Source organism: Pongo abelii, chromosome 4, assembly GCF_028885655.2.
Source record: "Pongo abelii isolate AG06213 chromosome 4, NHGRI_mPonAbe1-v2.0_pri, whole genome shotgun sequence".
Classification (NCBI taxonomy): Eukaryota; Metazoa; Chordata; class Mammalia; order Primates; family Hominidae; genus Pongo; species Pongo abelii.
Genome location: NC_071989.2, coordinates 123167524 through 123188026, shown reverse-complemented (window position 1 = coordinate 123188026; position 20503 = coordinate 123167524).

The following is a 20503-nucleotide window of genomic DNA, read 5'->3' as shown; positions in this document are numbered from 1 at the left end:
TTCCAAGCTCCCAACTCCCTTACTATAAGTCATGGAAAACTCCAGAAGATGTGAAAACCAAAGATCTCATATTCCAGAACAACTGATAATAACTATTCTATATGAAAGTGACCATGAGTCATATAATATACCCTGTTAAACACAAAATAAATATATCCCCAATTCAACTTGCCCTTAGCCAGATTCCAAAAGTGCCCTTGGCCACACCAGTGCCTTTTAACAGAAGGGAAGTCAAAGTGAAAAGAGAAATTTAATAGAAGTCTTAGTTTTACCTTTGTAAATTTTACAAAAACATATGAACATGTGAATATCTTGCTAGTGCCCTTTCTGGAAGTTTTGATGCTCCTGTGTAAGTGAGGGGCCTTGAAATTAAGCTTCATTAGCCTTATGGTAAATCCAGCTCTGGCCACTAATTCACCAAAATGTTTCCAGGTGCAGGTTGTCAATTCCAGTGGTCATGTCTTGGTCCTCCTCTTACTCCAACTCTATCAGCATTGGGTTTTGACCTTCTTATGGAAACACCTTTTCTCTTGATTTCCAGAGCTTCCTATTCTCCTGGGTTTTTCCTTTTTCATAGGCTGTTCCTTCTCTGTCTACTCTGTGTGCCTCAGGGCTCAGTATTTGGGACAAGAGAGGGTGAGCATTTGCACTCACTCTCTCATGATCTCATCTAGCCCTATTATTGTACACTTTGGTTATAAAAATATACCTTTCAAATTTATACCTCTGTCCTGGACATCTCCCAAGGCTTGAGACATGTAAGTTATCTGCCCACTCACTACCCCACTTGGATGTCTAATGGGAATCTCAAAGTAATTGTGTTCAAAATGAAACCCAATTCCAAACCTGTCTTCCCATTTTAGCAAATGCTTCCACTCAGTAGGTCAGTCTACAGCCTACTCACCTCTTGATTTCTCTTTGCTTCTCATGTCACATAGGTCCATGAACAAGTGCATCAGTACTACCTTCAGAAAGTCTGAGTCCGACCATTTCCCCACTTTCCAGCACAGCTGCTCTCATTCTAGACCATCACTGTATCTTGCCTGAACTCTTGTAATGGCTTCCATTCTGGTTCCGTGTTTCTACCCTTGCCCCATTATAACTTTTCTTCATCCTCTGCTCAGAATCTTCCAATGCTTCCAGTCACATTTAGAACATAATTCAAAGTCTTATCAGGACTTGGAAGGCTCCCATACTGTGGCCCCCAGGCCAGCAGGATCAGTATCACTTGGGAACTTGTTAGAAAGGCCCCACCTATTGAGGCAGAAACTCTAGGGGTAGCCAGCAAAATGAGTTTTCACACACAGAGTATGCTAGTGAGACTGAGACAGGCTAAAATTTGAGAAACACAGTCCTATTATTTGTCCCATAGCTGGTTCTCTGACCTCCTCTCCTACCAGTCTTCCTCACTCATGGAACTCCTGGCTTACTGGCTGGCTGTTCCTGGAACAGGTCAGATGAACTCCTCAGAGCTTCTGCACTTACAGTGCCTCAGCCTAAACTCTTCAAGACCTCAGCCCTGTGGATGGCTGACTCCTTTGCTTCAGGTAGGCCTCTTGCTCAAGTGTCATCTCCTCAGAGAGGCTTTCCCTGGCCACCCTTTCCAAAAATCACACCACTTTTCCTTGTTTTTCTTCATAGCCCATGCTGCTGTTACCAGGGTGTCCTTGTTCTCAGAGCTCCTAAGATGGTGGTGGGCTGCTTCCAAGATGGTGGCAAGCCTCTTGTTCTCTGACCTGGGGTTCTTGGCCTCATGGATTCCAAGGAATGGAATCTTGGGCCATGCAGTGAGTGTTATAGCTCTATTCAGCTCGATTAGGACAAACCCCGGGCAGGAACAATGGCGAGCCTGTAGCCCAATCGGGAGTGGCAATGGGTGTCACCTCACTGGATCAGAAGTGGAGCAGACACCCTGCCAGATCCGGAGGGGTGGAAGTCAGTGGTGGCATCTGTGATGATGGCAATCGGCAGTGGTGGATGGCAAGCAAAAGCTTAGTTCAAACTGGAACAAACATGGACCAGAGAGTGTGCAGTTGCAAGATTTAATAGAGTGAAAACAGAGCTCCCATACAATGGGAGGGGACCCAAAGGGGATTGCCATTGCTGTTGCTGGCTGGAATGCCTGGGTTTATATCCCGATCATTGTCCCTCCCCCTGTGCTCTCAGGAGATAGATGATTGGCTATTTCTTTACCTCCTGCTTTAGTGTAATTAGTCTTTTAGTGAGCTGTCTTTACTACCTGATTGGTCAGGTGTGATCTAAGTTGCAAGCCCTGTGTTTCAAGGTAGATGTGGTCACCTTCCCAGCTGGGCTTAGGGATTCTTAGTTGGCCTAGGAAATCCAGCTAGTCCTGTCTCTTAGTCCCCGCTCTCAACAGGAAAACCCAAGTGCTGTTGGGGAGGTTGGCTGATGAGTGCTCTACGGGCTTCCTGCTGAATTGGGGCATAGTAGGGGTCGTGCGGTTGAGATTTCCTCGGGAGGGGTGCCTTCGATGTCACCATCATCAGAGCATGGGCTAGCAGGCCGGTCCAAGGGTCCATGGTAGATTTTAGTCATGGACTGCATCTGGGGCTCCATTTGAAGAATGATCTGTAGCTTTACAGCTTTGATTCTGGAAGAGACAAACTTAACAAGGAGGTTAAAGATGCAGGGTCCTAGGAGAAGTAACAATCTTATAGCTGCTAGAGATCCTAAGAAGGGGAGAATGCAGGACATCCATTGGCTGAGGAGGCCCCAGGGTCTGGTGTTTTGAAACTCCTCTGCTCTACATTGTATTCAATCTTTAATTTCTTTAACTTTCTTGGTGATGATTCCAGATTGATTAACATAATAACAGCATTCTTCCCTAAAAATAAACAGGTTCCCCCTCTTGGCAGTTAGCAAGTCTAAAGCGCTTCGATTTTGAAGGACTACTGCTGCTAGGGAGTTAAGTTGATCTTGCAAGGTGACCAGTGAGTTGGTGACCCATTCCATGTCACCATTTAGTTCTTGAGATAGTTTATAGTAGAACTGAGTAGAGGTTGTGATAACCACCAATGCTAGTACCTAGTCCACCTAGCACTCCTGCTCTGATAACAAAAGGAAGAATGGTTACTCTTTTGTTGTGGGGCTTAGGTATGACACAATTGTATAAATCTTGTTCAGTGTAGATGGTCATAGGGAGCACTAAGAATGAGAGGAAGCACATAGATTCTGAAAAGCCATTTAAAAAATGATAGGCTGAGCTAATACAGACAAAAAAATATACCTGAAGGTAGGCAGACCATTTGTGTGGGAAGAGTTACCCACCTGATGCATTGGGAGTTGGTTGTGTCTATAGTATTGCTAAATTTTACACAGGTAAGGTTTGAGGTATGGGTTATCTCCAGATTGGAAACAAGAGGTCCAACTAAAACGGAAGTGGTGTTTATTTCTGTGCTGAAGTTGTTCCATTGTTCAGGTACAGGGAATGAAGTGTATGGCCTGAAGCGCAGGGGCAGGCACATCCAACAGTTAGTAGGGTTTTGGGATGAGAGTAAGCCAGTATAGGCTGGCTTCATTCCTCACTGAGGGCCTTGGTGTCTTTGAATAATTTTAGCCCTAAGTATTTAACCTGCTGTGAGCAGAGCTGAGCCTTTGGTTTGGAAACCTTGTAGCCACAGATGGCAAGGAAGTTTAAGAGTGCTTGGGTGGCTTGATGGCACAAGGTTTCTGAACAGGCAGCTAAAAGCAAATCATTCACATACCAAAGGACAAGAGTGTCCAGGTATAAGAACTGGCTCAAATCTTGGGCTAATGGCCAGCCAAATAGATGGGGGCTATCCCTGAACCCTTAGGGTAAAACAGTTCAGGTGAGTTGAGACATTGGGTTCAAAGGATCCTCAAAAGCCAACAAGAATTGAGAGTCAGGATGTACAGGGATGCAGAAAAAGGCATCCTTAAGGTCCAGGACTGTAAACCACTCTGCTTCCTCTGTTATTTGGGAAAGCAGAGTATAAGGGTTAGGTACAGCTGGGTATAGAGGGACAATGGCCTCATTGATAATCCCGAGATCTTGCTCTAACCTTCACTGTCTGTTGGGTTTCTGTACTCCTAAAATTGGAGTATTGCAGGGGCTACTGCATGGTTTTACTAGGCCTTGGGCTTTTAGGTCCTTAATCTTTTGGTGTCCTTGTTGGGCCTCGGGTCTAAGGGGGTACTGCCTTTGGTAGGGAAATGAGGTGGAATTCTTTAGTTTAACTTGAACAGGACGGGCATTCTTTGCTTGTCCATATTGTCCTTCTTTTGCCCAGACTTAATTCTTTCCTCAAGCAGGGGACAACAAACAGGTGTTCCTTCTCCTACAGGTGTATAATGGCCCCTGCTTTTGCTAGAATGTCTCTCCCTAACAAAGAAGTGGGGCTTTCAGGCATAATTAGAAAAGCATGTGAAAAGAGTAAAGTTCCCCAGTCACAACTTAGTGGCTGGGAGAAGTATCTAGTGACTGGCTGTCCTAGGACCCCTTGGATAGTGACAGATCTAGAGGACAGTTGTCTGGGACAGAAGACTAAGACTGAGAAGGCTGCACCAGTGTCCAGGAGACAGTTAACTTCCTGGCCCTCAATAGTCAAGCATACCCAGGGCTCTGTGAGGCTGATGGCATAGGCTGGCACTTGTCCTGGGCACCCTCAGTCCTGCTGCTGGATCATCTGGTTAGTGGCTTCTGACTCAGAGGACCTTTGTCCCCTGGGACAGTGGGCCTTCCAGTGATTCCCTTGACATAAGGGTAAGGGGCATGGATGAGGGGGCGCCTTACTTCTACTTGGACAATCTTTTTTAAAGTGTCCTTGTAGACTGCACTGGAAGCAAGCCCTATTAATCATTCATTTTGCCCAGCTTTTCCCTTTTCCAGAGCCTCCAAAGTCCACTTGCCTGAGGGCCATGACTAAAGCAGTGGCCTTCTTTCTTCATCCCATTTGTGCCATTCTGCCTGCTCCTCCCGATCTCTATTATAAAAAACCGAGGTTGCCAAGTTCAATAGGGTTTCTAGGTTTTGCTCTGGGCCTAAGGTGGACTTTTGAAGTTTTTTTCTAATGTCTGCAGCTGACTGAGTGATAAATGTATCCCTTAAGATTAGTTGGCCTTCAACAGAGTCAGGTGACAGAGAGGTATGCTTTTTCAATGCCTCCCCTAGTCTCTCCAGGAAGGCAGTAGGATTTTCTTCCTTTCCCTGTGTTATAGTGAACATCATTGAATAATTTATAGGCTTCTTTCTAGTTTTCCTTGGTCCTTCTAGCGCTCAAGAAATGTCTGTGGCACCAATATCCATGTTCTGATTCTGTGTCCCAAAGAGAGTGTACACTGGGAACTCCCTGCTGGCCTGTGGGGAATCATTCTCTTTCCTCTGTTTTCATCCTGTCATTGACCTGACTGAGATACCAGAGATCACCAAACTCTCAGGCTGCAGTTATGGCAGTACTTCTCTCATTTGGGGTTAGTGTCTGATTTAGCAGTAACATTATATTTCTCTGTGTCTGATCAAAGGATTGTCCTAACCCTTGTAAAACATCAATATAGCAATCAGGGTTATCTGAGAATTTACCTAGGTCTATTTTAATTTGCTTCAATTCTGAGAGAGAAAAAAGTACATGCACTCTGGGCTGAATTCTCTTCCTCCCTCCACTTGGAGGTGGCATAATCGGGGAATATTGGCACACTTTGGTTAATTGTTTACTCCTTTGTCTATCTCCTTTTGGACCATTTGGGTTGAAGTGGGGTCCTTATTAGTTGGGAAGGAGCTGGGGGGATGCCAGGGTAGGGAGGTAGACTCTGAGGGCTTCCTGTAGGACATAAATCGCACTTTTTACATAATTGCGAGTTGTCCTCTTAACAAAAAAGAAAGTTTGTACTTACGGCACTTTATTCCATTTGCCTTCTTTTTTACAAAAGGGGTCTAGCTGTAAGATGGTGTTATAATTTATACTTCCCTCAGAAGGCCAGGTTTCTACCCCTTGAAGAGGATATCATGGCTGGGCGGTACTGCGGGAGAATATAAGTCATTTCTTTCTCAGCGTCTGAGGGTCAAATTTGTCCTAATTCTCCAGAATACATCTTAGGGGCATTTTTGCCTTGAGGGGAACATTTCCCATCTGAAAAAAGAACATAGGGATGCCAGCACCCCTAGTCATTTTCCAATGAGCATTAGTCCTAGAGTGTCCTCTATGGTCCTAATGCTTATTCCTTTTCAGGGCTTGTAACCACCCATGGACCTCTTCTTATCGGATTAGTTATGCTTGCCGATGTAGCAGTCCTGCATCCCTTTTCCCACCTTTCTTGACCATAAAGAAAAGGGTCTGGGCTGCTGGATTCTAGTGGTCCTTTGCCAGTGTGCCCAACATTGCCTTTGTACTCAGGAGTGAGTCCTAGAGCTGGGCTGTGTTCCTGAGTATTTCATAATAACCCAGTTGCCCCATCAAGATGCATTCCCACAAACAACAGTTCTTATGCAAATTCATTTCAGAGAAGGTGTGGGTAACTTTTTGAGTCCAGATTGAGATAGAGTTTTTTGATTCTGTCTGTACTTTAAGGCTTGGCTGAGTGCAAATAGCTCGCATGTTTGAGCAGACCAATTATTAGGCAGTTTTCCTAACTCTGCTTCTACAAGAGTTTCCCTCAATTACTGAATACCCATTGTGTGTGTTTTTTTTTCAGTAGCCTGGGAGGAACCATCTATCATACTGTCCTGAAGGGGGTTCCTCCTAGTTCTGGTCAGACCTTTATATGGTAATCAAGATTTAAATCCCCTGTTAGGAAATCTGCTGGGTTAAGGGAATTTTCAGTGGTTGATGTTAAATTATCTTTTTTTTTCTTTTTTTTCTTTTTTAACAGAATAGCACTATACTTTAAGGTTTTTGAGTTAGTAAGCTGCCATTTTTGCTTTTTTTTTGAGTTAGGATAGTTCTGAACTGTGAGGTGTGCTCACAATGAGGTTTCCTCCAAAGACTAATTTTCTACTTTCTTCTGTTAGCAAAGCATTTGCTACTACTGGGATCTCTCTTTTTCTCTTTGATGTTCTCTCTCTCTCTTTGACTCCCTCTTTTTTTCTCTCTCTCTCCTCTCTGTCTCTCTGTCTCTCCTTCCCTTTTCTTTGTAGATGGATTTTGGGAACACAGCGGAAGGACATTCACTCATTGTCTCCATTTACCACTATAGGAATATGCGCCTCCCTTTTAATTTACTCAATTTGCTTTCATCCTTATCTATTATGTTGTCAATAACCCAGTTCCTGTTGTTAAAGTACTGGGTTGTCAGTTCTAAGGCCCTGGCCAAGAAGCCAATGCTTGGAGATTGTATTGTGCAGGGGAGAGTGTGGGGTAAGTTGGGTAGAAAATGGGGGAGGAGAGCATCTACACAAAGGGAGAGCAATCCTCCTAGCCATTTACAAACTTGGGGCCCTGACAAGGGTGGTGGGGAATGGGTCTCACATAACTGCCCATGTCAAGAGCTGTATACCTAAATTAGGAGGGGCACCAGGGACAAGACTCCCTGGGTTCATAGCCTAGATGCCTAAGGATGGAGCATCGAGCTTCCCTAGATCCCTTTGGAGATACAACTTGCTCTAATGCTTGGAAGAGGAAGTGAAAGTCTGAAAAATTAGTACCTAGGAGGCAGGGATCAGAGGAGGTAGATTGAGAGGTAAGGAGAATTTTGGGGCTACGCTTTCAAGAAAGTCATGTTTGGGACCCAGGAGGTATGTGTCAGAAGGAAAGGTAGGGGCACATGCATGGGTGACTGTTGAGTAGAGACTCCTGGCTGTGCCAAGATTTCAACCAACTAATGCCAAGAGTTTGGGATGACAGCTTTCTGCCTCTAGTCGGCCCTTGACTTCCCCAGGAAAATTGAAAGCAGAAGCTGGTTCCAGGCAGATCAATGCTCCCAACCCACAAGGGTTGGGGGTTGTTAGAAAGCCCTTTCCCAGACAGCCTCACACCTGAATCTTAAGTCTGGTGGCCACGCTAATCATTTTTTTAACTGGCCAACAGGTGCCCAGTATTTTCCTCCATTCTAAGGAAGGATAGGAAGAATAGCAAGTGAAAGTGGTCCAGTATTACTCACTGCTTTGGAGAGTCCCTTCATGGTCACCAAAATGTTACTGGGGTGTCCTTGCTCCTAGAGCTCCCAAGATGGTGGTGGGCCACTTCCAAGATGGCAGCAAGCCTCTTGTTCTCTGACCTGGGGTTCTTGGCCTCATGGATTTCAAGGAATTGGAATCTTGGACAAAGCAGTGAGTGTTATAGCTCTATTCAGCTTGATTACAATGAACCCTGGGTGCTTAGCCCTTGCAGAAGAAACGACGAGCCTCTAGCCAGACTGGGAGTGGCAATAGGTGCCACGTTGCTGGGTCAGAAGTGCAGCAGACACCCTGCCAGATCTGGAGGGGTGGAAGTCAGCAGCGGGGTCTGTGATAACAGCAATCAGCAGTATTGGACGGCGAGCAAAATCTCAGTTCGAACTGGAACAAACACAGACCAGAGAGTGTGCAGTTGCAAGATTTAATAGAGTGAAAACAGAGCTCCCATACAATGGGAGGGGACCCAAAGGGGGTTGACATTGCTGGCTGGAATGCCTGGGTTTATATCCTGATTATTGTCCCTCCCCCTCTGCTCTCAGGTGATAGATGATTGGCTATTTCTTTACTTCCTGTTTTAGCCCAATTAGCCTCTTAGTGAGCTATCTTTACCACCTGATTGGTCGGGTGTGAGCCAAGTTGCAAGTCCTGTGTTTCAAGGTAGATGTGGTCACCTTCCCAGCTAGGCTTAGGGATTCTTAGTTGGCCTAGGAAATCCAGCTAGTCCTGTCTCTCACTGCCAGCTGCCATGTTGTATGTCTTCATTATCAATCTAAACTTCATGAGGTTAGGGGTTTGATTTGTCCCCTTCTAGTCCATGTCCCATGCTCACAACACTGTCTAGTACATAGCATGAGCTCTGTAAGTACCTGTTGCATGAATTACTGTACTGATGATATTTAAGTAGTGGAGGAGCCACTTTTTACTTCCATCCCCCCTTTCCCCAGTAAAGCTCACCCAAGTATTTCTAGCTCCTTTATTCAATTGACCTTTTAGTGCATTTTTTCCCCATATTTGTGAATCTGAGAGTACAGTGTGGAAGGGGAAGGGCTCCAGCTGTAGTGTCAGCAGGCTTTTCTTTTTACTTTGCTGTCTGGCTCTGCCCCAGTTGCTGACTTTGGGCATAGGTTTGAGCTCTATAAGTACCAGCTCCTACATTTGCAAAACAGGGGTAATTATCCTCATACCCAAAATAGAGGTGAATTGAGGATTAAATGCATGAAAGTCACTTTCATAGTGCCTGACATTGGTAAGTGCTAAATAAATGTTAGTTTTCTTTGGAACTTAGTGACGTTATGGCTAGGCATGGGGGCTCATGCCTGAAATCTCAGCACTTTGGGAGGCTGATACAGGAGGATCTCTTGAGTCCAAGAGTTTGAGACCAGCCTGGGCAACATAGGGAGAGTCCCATCTCTATTAAAAAAAAATTAGCTAGGCAAGGTGGCATGCCTGTAGTCTCAGCCTCTCAAGGGGGTGAGATGGAAGAATCACTTGAGCCTGGGAGCCTGAGGCAGCAGTGAGTGGTGATCCTGCCACTGTACTCCAGCCTGGGCAACAGAGCTCCCTGTCTAAGAAAAAAAAAAAAAAATGGTGATCTTGCTTTCTAAACTATGGAGATATCCCCAGAAGGTAATGAGAATGACCTGAATATCTGGTTTGCTGGGAGGTGGTTTAGAATAAGGGAGAACCTCATCTGCTTAGAAAGCTCATTTCAAAACAGTATTACAAAGCAATTCTTTTTCTGAGGTATTCAGCATCTGGTGGCTTTGCAAGCTTTTAGCTTTTTATTTATTTTATTTTCTCAGAAAAACGTTTTTGCTTTTCTTGTGCTGCTGATTCACCTGTGACCAACTCTTTTTGTTGTGAAAACCCAGCAAGATATGCAAATGCAGAGAAGGCAGGCAGTGGTTGCAGGGAAGTTGGAAGCCCACCGCTGGGGCAGTTACACATCTTGGGGAAAACTTCTTTGAAATGGTGCATTTGTGGCCAGGTGTGGTGGCTCAAGTCTGTAATCCCATCGCTTTGGGAGGCTGAGGCAGGTAGATAACCAGAGGTCAGGAGTTCCAGACCAGCCTGGCCAACATGGTGAAACCCCATCTCTACTAAAAATACAAAAATTAGCCAGGCATGGTTGTGGGCCCCTGTAATCCTGGCTACTTGGGAGGCTGAGGCAGGAGGCAGGAGAATTGCTTGAACCTGTGAGGTGGAGGTTGCAGTGAGCTGAGCCAGTGCCATTGCACTCCACCCTGGGCAACAGAGCAAAACTCCATCTCAACAACAACAACAACAACAACAAAAAGGTGCATTTGTGAAATTCTGAAGAAGCCCTGAAGGCTGAGGCAGTGAGTGGGAGGAGATCTGCTAAGAAGTCGATGTCTGCAACCCTGTGTCTTTGCCAGTACTTTCTAAGACAGCAAGTTACACCTTAGCGAGCACCTGCTCTAGAATCTATGCAGGTTTCCTTGTCAATTCTCTCCCTTTCAGATGTCCCTGTGTGATGTGTGTTCCTGGGAGATATGCTGAGCTTGGTACAACTAGAATGGTTAGAAATGTGTATTTGCCTCCTCCCAGGTTTCCCCTTTTTAGGGTTCTCACCTCATTTTCTAGTCTCAATTCTCTTTCTACTGGGGCCTTGAAAGGGTGATAGTTGGAAATGACTTTAGGCTGATATCCTTGTCCTTATTAGCATAAGAAACCAAAGGCGTTTGAGATCTTAACGAATTAAATTTCAAAGGCTGAATTTCAGAGGAGGAAAGGAGAGGAATTATCTCCACTGGAGCCTTTCTATGGGCACTCAAATTACAGTATTGGTAGCTATCTCCTTCTGTGTAGCTATCAGTCCTTGAGAAATGGAAGGTATTGAATTGATTTCCTTTGCTCTTAGTTCAATCTGTTTTTGTTGTTCTTATTTTTATCATAATAATGCTTTCATATTATATCTTGTGATTACTTCTGAGCTTACCACAAAACAAAAACCATACAAACCTCATAAAATTGTCAAAACATTAGCTTTATTAAAGACATAGCCGTTATTGAATGATTCTCCTATTATTTATTTCCCCTGTAGCTTGCTAGATCTTTGTTAACTTTCAGGAAGCCCCAGAACACAGAGTTATAAGTTGTTCTATATTTTAAATGTGCCAGTTCAGCCCCAATATGACACTTTCCTTTCCTCATTTTGCTCAGTGTAAAAACATGGAAATGAAGCCATGCTTTTCCCGGATTTCTCTACAGTTTCTAGCAGTTCTACTGCCACTGACAAATGCTGACTTCTTTTTACCAGTAGAGCATTTAAATTTTCCTCCTAAGTCAGCATAGAGTTCCAGATATCTACTGAGAGCTGACAATCCTGTTCAGGGCAAATATGTTGGTGAAGCTGATGAATAAAGATTATTCACCATCTGTCTTCTTTTTTTATTTATTAAGGATATTAACCCTTTGCCATATATATTGCAAGATTTTTTCCCCCCAGTTTCTTGTTTAGCTCTTGAGTTTTTCTTTCTTTGAGATCAAGGTGTCCCTGTGTTGCCCAGGCTGGTTTCTTATCTCCTAGGCTCAAGTGATCCTCCTGCCTCAGCATCCCAAACAGCTGGGATTACAGGAGCACACCACCACACCCAGATTTGTCTTTCTTTTTTGTAGTATAGTTTCCCCCCAAATGCTTTATACTTTTATATGGTAAATAATTAAATGTTTTTCATTTATGGTCTGGCCATTGGCATATGCTAATTGTTTTTTCTCAGTAAAAAGGAAAATTTCCAATGCCAGAGGCCATATAAGGTCATTCTTATGGCTTAGTCACTTTCAGTCCCCTTGGACTCAGAAGACAGGTTATACTTAATTGTAGTTTGTGGGGTACAGGGTTTTGCTACTGAATATCCCAACCTGTAAGTCAAGCTTTTCTTCCAAACCAGGATTAATTTATGAGCATTGCACATTGCTAGTCTGGCTTCTCCAATCTAGGCTTTCTACAGCCACAGCCAGAATCAGCTGAGCTTTCCCTTCCTTTGTGAGTAAATGAGCAGCTTTGGGGAAAATAATTGGCAGTACTCAGGATGGTGGTGATCTTGCTACAACCAGCAGATCTGTGACTGCTGAGAACAATGCTGTGCACAAAAGTCCAAACATAACAGGGAGTAATGTCATGCTTATCTCACTTGAACCCTGGGCACTTTAACACTCTAATTTCTCCCTCATTAAAAAATGTTTTTCCTCAGCCCCAACAAAGTGATGATCATCCCTGTATATTTCCATCCACAAGGATCTGTTTTTACTTACTTGTAGTTGTAACTAGAATAGACAAACAATTGTTTTTCAGTTAACATTGTAAACCATCTGTCTTTCTGTATTTCTATGTACATATTTTCATTGGCCACATATTATTCTGTTAGTTGGAAAATATGATAATTTTCTTTGTCTTTTTATCTTAGCCTGGGTTTCCCCCAAAAGTAGACTTTAGTCAAGGATTTGGGTGTAAGAAGTTGAATAAGAAGGTGATCCCAGGATGCGGTGGGTGAAAGTGGGGAAGTGAGACAGGAAAAGGAAGAAAGCCATTAAGGCTGTACTAATAATGGGTTACTTTTGAGGGTGACTGGAGCTCAGTCTTACTAAGATCCCTCTAAGAAACTGTGGAAAATAATCCCAACGTTTCCCACCAAGAGGTGAGAAAGCTGGATCATTATCAATTTCAACTCTGGTTGACAGTCTCTGAGGCATTAACTCCCTGGTACTTCCAGCCTGCCCCATGTGTGAGCCAAGCACATTCCTGAGCTGGAGAGTGCCCGTGGGCTGAGAGGCACAGGAAGCCAGTGGACAGTAAGGGAGTTGTCTTCAGATGACCTCCAGGGTGTATCAAGGGGATATGGGCAGGACATGAGTGCATCTTTCACAGCACATCCCTTGTATTGCTTATTAACGTGCCCATGTTAAGTTCACTCTGTCACTAATTCTTTAAAATGGCCTTAATCATACCCCTGATGGATGGATGTAACAGCAGGGTGGTTGGTGGGATGCTGCTGCAGTTGTTCCCAGGCTGTGGGGATATTCATCCTCTCCTTCACAGAATGTTCATTCTGGAATCCCCTCCTCTTTAGTTAATGTTTCTACTGGTCTAGGTTGCTCACCTAATGGGATGATCAGACCTTCTTCCCTGGTGAGTCTGTCTCCTTGGTGATCTTGCACTTGGAAGGCTATGGAAACATTAACGGGCACCCCAGTGATCCACTGACATTCTCCCTGCTCCCACTATATAGCAGCAACCATGTCTCCTCATCACAATCCTCATCAGTTATGCCTGCTAGTCTATTAACTTCTATAGAGGATCCCCAGATGATCAGGAAGCAGTGGTAACTTTAGGTTTAGCAGAACTCTGTTGTGTATATTTCATGCCCGTAGACTAAAATTTCTAACCCTTCAGAATCTAAAGTGGTAAGGAGAGGAATCCCAAAAAACATAAGTGGTTCACTGGAAGTGATGCTGAGAGGGGTTGTCCATTTGGGCTGTTATAACAAAATACCACACACTGGGTGGCTTACAGACCAAAGAAATGTATTTCTCACAGTTCTGGGGGCTGGAAGTCTGAGATCATGTTACCAGCATAATTGAGTTCTGGCAAAGGCCTTCTTCTCGTTGCACACTGCAACTTCTACTGTAAACTTGCATGTTGGAAGAAATGATCTAGGTTTCTTGGGCCTTTTTTATAAGGGCACTAACCAATTCATAAAGGTGCCACTCTCATGACCTAATCACTTTCCAAAGGTCCCCACCTCCTAATACCATCAACTTAAGGTGTAAGATTTCAATGTAAGAGTTTTTGGGGGACAAAAACATTCAGACCATATCAGGGGTTATTCCTACTCATACCCCTTCATTTCTAGTCCTATGTATTTTAACTACTCAGGACACTAACCACGTGTGTGTTGATTCAATGTTTATATCTTATCTTGAAGGACTACACCTCAACTGGGTGACATTCCCAAGCTGGAACAATAGCTGTGTCTTTAACAGGTTATTCCAATGTTCTGTCACACTGGCAGCCTTCCGGCTGGAGTGGTAAATGATAGAACCAATGGATCCTGTGAACATGTGCCCATTGTTTCATTGTTATAAAGTGGGTCCCTTAGTCCAAGTAGATGTTATATAGGACCTGTTACTGGTAAGTCACATACTCTATGAACCCTCCAATAATCGTGTTTATACAGGCAGTATAGGCAAAGAAGGCAAATCTTATCTGGACTACACATCCATCCCAGTAAAGATGAATCACTGTTTCTCTAGTGTGTAAGGAAATAAACTTGTCAACAAGTGATTTATTGGCTTCCTTGAGGGAATGTATACCATATTTAGGGCTCAGTATTAGTTTCTTTCACCTCCCTCCCTCCTTCTCTCTCTCCCTGCTTCCCTTCACTCCTGTCTTATTCTGTTGCCCAGGCTGGAAAGCAGTGAAGCAGTGGTGCAATCACCACTCACTGCAGGCTCGACCTCCCAGGCTTCCGAGTAGCTGTGACCACAAGTGTGCCACCACACACGACTAGTTTTTACTTTTTTGTAGAGATGGGGTTTCCCTATGTTGCCCAGGCTGGTCTTGAACTCACAGGTTCAAGCAATCCTTCTGCCTTAGCCTCCCAAAGTGTGGGGATTACAGGCATGAGCCATTGTGCCTGTCTTAGTTTCTTTTTAAAATTTTTATTAAAAAAATAATTGTTTATTCTTGAGACAGGGTCTCACTCTGTTGCCCAGGCTAGAGTGCAGTGTGGCACAATCATAGCTCAGTGTAGCCCTGAACTCCTGGGCTCAAGTGATCTTCCTGCCTCAGCCACCTGAGTAACTGAGACTACAGGTATGAACCACCATGCCTGGCTAATTTTTTTGTAGAAATGGGGTCACACTATGTTTCCCAGGCTGGTCTCAAATTCCTAGCATCAAGTGATCCCTCTGCCTTGGCCTCCCAAAGTGCTGGGGTTACAGATGTGAGCACTGCACCTGGCTGGTATTGGTTTCTGATACTGATATTTAGCAGTGGTAGTAACTAGAGTATTCTCAATAAGAAGGGCCTGTGCTGTCAGGCTTTGGCATAGCTTCCATCCCTGCCACCATGATTACTCTAGTCACAACTTAATGTGAAAACACTGGAGTGCCTGAGAACAGAGGCTGACTGCCAGCACAGGATGAGCATTCCTGTGTAACCCTTCTGTGATGAATGATCTGGTAGGCACTGACCTTAGTTGCAAAGATACATACATGTGCTCCTTCTCCAGACTTCCTTGATCCTGTCTTCCAATATTTCTCCCTTTCTTTTTTCAGGCCCTGACAAGCCAACAGAGCTGTTTACCACTTCCCAGGAGTTCTTGAATATCTCTGCCTCTGGCCACCTTTTCCTCCCCCCAACAGTTAATGACTACATGTGCTGCTCAAAGCTCTTTCTACTGGGAGAGCTTTATTTTTTCTCTCTCCACCAACTGATCTTAGGAAATCCTTCACAAGGTCATAGGTAAGAAATAAGGAAGAGGCAAGAGTGCAAGAGTTTGGCAACTTAACATCTGGGTCACCCTTCTGTGTAACTTAGTTGTGTCTGCCAGACCTCCTTAGGCCTAATCCTAAATGTAGTGGTGCGTTGGCCAGGAAGCCAGGGTACAACATTCATCAGAGTGGTGAGCAGAAGAGTAAACTCAAAATCTGTCCTTTCATTCCAAGCTCTTGGCCTCCATTTTAAAATCAAATCAAATTGACCAGGTAGAGTGGCTCATGCCTGTAATCCTGGCACTTTGGGAGGCCAAGGTGGTCAGATTGCCTGAGCTCAATAGTTCAAGACCAGCCTGGGCAACATGGTGAAACCCCATCTCTACTAAAAATACACACACAAGAAATTAGCTGGGTGTAGTGGTGCATGCTTGTAGTCCCAGCTACTTGGGAGGCTGACGCACAAGAATTACTTGAACCTGGGATTGGAGGTTGCAGTCAGCCAAGATCATGCAACTGCACTCCAGCCTGGGTGACAGAGCAAGACCCTGTCTCAAAAAAAAAAAAAAAAAAAAAATCAAATCAATAATAGGCATCTGTCAGCTGTCTAGATATGCTAGCATGGCAGACGTTCTTAAAGACTTGGATGTCAGGCTTGCTGGGAAGAACATGGAGAACCCCCGAATACCCATGTGTCACTGGGAATGTTGGCCATGCTTCAAACTATCTTCTTTTCACAGGGAATCTTAGCCATTGTGTGAGGCTGGGAAAAGTCCTGAAGCAACTAAGAATTTCTGGCCGGGGCACACCCTGGTGTTATTCAAAGGCTTCTGGACTGGACCCAGCCTCTGACAACCTGCCCAGGTGCTGTTGAAGAATCCCCAGCTATGCTGTCATAAAACTTTCCTTCTTTTTCTATCTGTGGTTGCTTTGTCTCTTATTCTATCTGTGTATTGAATATGTGTGAGTTTTTATGGCCTAGGGAAGTAATCCTATTAGGCAAGATCAGGAAATGCTGTAGTAACCGGGGATATAGCTCAGGACAATACCACTGCACTGTTCTAGGAACAGAGGTCTTCCCTTTCCCCCATAGTGAGGTCATTCACTACTATTCCTCTGGTGAGCACGTGGTATTTCTAAGCCAAGAGCCCACCTAATGGAAATATAAATCCTCTTTATAAGACACATTGCTTGTCCTCTGCTGAACACTGCAGCTTCCCAATTTTTCCTTTTTGCACCTTTCTATTGGAAACCAGGCTTTATGCTGCCTCTGTGAATGGGAAATTTCTGCCTTCAACAATTAGGAGTAAAATGTCCTCCGCAGCCAAATTTTAGTCCCAATACTGTCCCATTAGCAGGAAAATCACCATTAGGTCCCCATGTCCCTTTAAGACATCTATTCTTTCTCTGATTAAGACAGTACTTAATTAGTAAGGGGATTTTAAGTCCAGAAGTTAAACAGAGCCATTTTTCTAAGGGTAAATGCTTTAGCATGGGCCATAATAGCAGGCAATCTATCACATTCCCTCCATTAAAGACTTGCCTTTTATATCGTCTTTCCCAAGGTTTTTTTTTTTTTTTTTTTTTTGAGGGAGGCACACAGGTCACACAAGTCTAGGAAGTCAAAGGAAAATCACAGGCAGAAGATTAGAGCTATTTCGTTGACTGTGACTAGCCCAATAGCTTAGTACCTCTGTTGCCATGACTTGGAGGGTCATGCCTACAACCATGGGTGGCACATTTAACAGGGTGCCAGGAACCAAGGAGGAAAAAACAGTCAGGGGGGATGCTCCCACTAACTTCTTCTCTACCCTGGGTCACACATAGAAAGGAAGGAGACTTCAGGGACACCTTTTTCTCACTTCTCTTTCTAGATGGGTAACAGATCATCTTCAGCATGCACTCCCCTGGAGTGCATTCTAAAGCACTGGGACTCCTTTGACCCTGAGACTTTGAATAAAAATCACCTCATATCCTGCTGCACAGGGCATGGCCTTCTTACCATCTTGGGGACAGACAAACCTGGCCTGCTGGGGGGAGCCTTGATTTTAATATTATCCAACAATTAGATCTTTTCTGTAGACAGATGGGCAAATGGTCTGAGGTCTCCTATGTACAGGCTTTCTTTGCCCTTCAGCACAACACAAACCTTTACAAGCTTTGCTCAATGGACCTAGTTCTCTCAGCAGCCATGGCAGGCAAACCCACAGGGAATAGTTCCCCAGAGCTAAAGCAGATTCCAGAGGAGCAATCTGAGACAGCTATTGAATGTCCAAACCCTCCTAGTCCCCCTCATCCAGAATCCCCTCCAGTCATACCATCAGCTCCTCCAGCTATACCATCTCCAGTATTACCCACTTTCCCCACTTTTTACCTCTGTAGGAAATGCCTGATGGAAATGGTGCCATGAGGGTTCATGTTCCCCTCTCATTACAGGACCTTAAGCAAATAAGGGGAGACTTAGGCCAATTTTCTGATGACCCCGATAGGTATATAGAAACTTTCCAAAATTTAACTCACGTGTTTGACCTCACATGGAGGGATGTCATGTTGCTCCTAGGTCAGACCCTTACTGTAGCTGGAAAGCAGGCAGTTCTGCAGGCAGCAGAAAAATGTGGCAATGAGCAACATGTCTCCTATAGCAGACCAAAGAGAAAAAAGGGGATAGCAAAGGTGAAGAAGTAATGGAAACTCCATTCCCACTAGGAAGAGAAGCAGTTCTGGTAGACAACCCTGATTGGAACCCCAATAAATCAGTAGATGAATGGAAAAAGAAGCACTTTTTAATATGCATACTAGAGGGCTTATGAAAAACCAGGGCCAAACCTCTTAATTAAGCTGTCCACAATAGACTAAAAACCAGATGAGAATCCCACAGCCTTTATGGAAAGGCTGAGAAAGGCACTAATAAAACACACTTCTTTATCCACCAATTCAGTCGAGGGGCAGCTCATCCTGAAGGACAAATTTATTACATAGGCAGTTCCCAATATTAGAAGGAAACTACAGAAGCAAGCTATAGGACCAGATAGCACCCTAGAAAGCCTCCTGAGAATAGCCACTTTGGCCTTTTGCAGTAGGGATCAGTAGGAGGCCCAAGAAAAGAAGAGGAAACCAAGAGAAGGACAGAGGCTGTAGTAGCAGCGTTGCAAGCTTGCAAAGTCCAGGATCCCCAGGGCGCATCCACTAGCTGTTATCAACATCTCAAGTCAGTGCATTTTAAGAGGGAATGCCCAGGCAGCAAGAAGAAGCCACCTTGACCCTGTCCAGCCTGTGGCAGAGACTACTAGGGAATCAAACTGCCCCTGGAGATGGAGGTCACTGGGTTCAGAACGAGTCTTACAGATGGTCCAGCAGGACTGAGAGGTGCCAGGGCTTGAACCCCTAGCTCCAGCAGCTCAGACTGCCATTACAGCACAGGATCTCTGGGTGATTCTGGAAATTGAAGGAAGGAAGGTAGATCTCTTTCTGGATACTGGAGCTAGTCTCTCTCTTCTCCTCTTGAATCCAGGCCTCCCCTCTTCCCACAGCATGACTGTAAGTGGTGTCTCAGGAAAAACTCTAATCCAATATTTTTCTCAACCCCTTAGCTGCAGATAAGAGGGGTACCTATTATTTACACATGTCTTTTTAATCATGCCTGAAAGTCCCACTCCTTTATCAGGTAGAGATATTCTAGCTCTCATGGTGGCCAGCATCTGTATAGCCCCAGGACAAACCCTTTGTCTCTCCCTGATGGAAGCTAATATTAATCAAGAAGTGTGGGTAACTCAAGGAAGAATAGGTTGAGCTATAGCCTCTAGGCCAGTCCAGATCCATCTTCTTTTCCTAACCAGAGACAATATCCCCTAAGGCCAGAGGCTAGGAAAGGTCTAGAAGCCATTATTAATATCCTAAAGATGCAGGACCTCCTCAAATCCTGTAATAAGCCATGCAACACCCCAACGTTAGGAGTGCAGAAACCCAATGGGGAATGGAGACTAGTTCAGGACCTCTGCTTTATTAATAAAGCTGTAGTTCCAATCCATCCAGTGGTCCCTAATCGCTATACCTGTTAACTGAAATATCTGAGGGAACTAAATGGTTTACAGTGCTAGATTTAAAGGATGTCTTTTTCTGTATACCATTACATCCTGATTTTCAATACCTGTTTGCCTTCGAAAATCCCTCTGGCCAAACTGCCAAGTTAACATGGATGGTGCTCCCCAGGCAGTTCGAGATAGTCCTCATCTGTTTGGACAAGCACTGTCAAAAGATCTCTCAGAGTTTTCCCATCCTCAAATTATGGTCTTGCAGTACGTTTATGATATTCTGTTCTGTTCCCCAACTGAGGAAGCATCTCAGGAAGGCACTGAAGCTCTTATTAACTTCTTAACTAGCAGGCGATGTAAGGCTTCAAAATTCAAGGCCCACCTTTGCAAAACCTCAGTGAAGTACCTAGGTTTACTGCTGTTAGAGGGGACCAGAGCCTTCAGGGAAGAAAGGATTCAGCCTATTTTCTGCTTTCCCCTCCCCAAAACCCTCAAGCAACTATGAGCATTTTTGAGCATTAAAGGATTTTGTAGACTATGGATACCTTTGCATGGTGAAATAGCTCGTTTGTTATAAAACCTCATAAAAGAAACTCAGGGAGCTAAAACTCATCTTTTAACCTGGAAACCTAATGGTCAGAAGGCCTTTGACCAGCTAAAACAAACCATGCTTAAGGCACCAACTCTCAGCCTTCCTGTAGGAAAGACCTTCAATCTGTATGTATCAAAAAGTAAGGGAATGGCCCTGGGATTTAACAGAGGTCTGAGGACCAACTCAACAACCAGCGGGTTATCTAAGTAAGGAACTTGATTTGGTGGCTAAAGGATGACCAGCATGCCTCTGAAACTTGCCTCAGTGGCCCTACTGGTCCCAGAAGCCTCCAAATTAACCTTGGAAAATGATTTAACTGTTTATACCCCACATAAC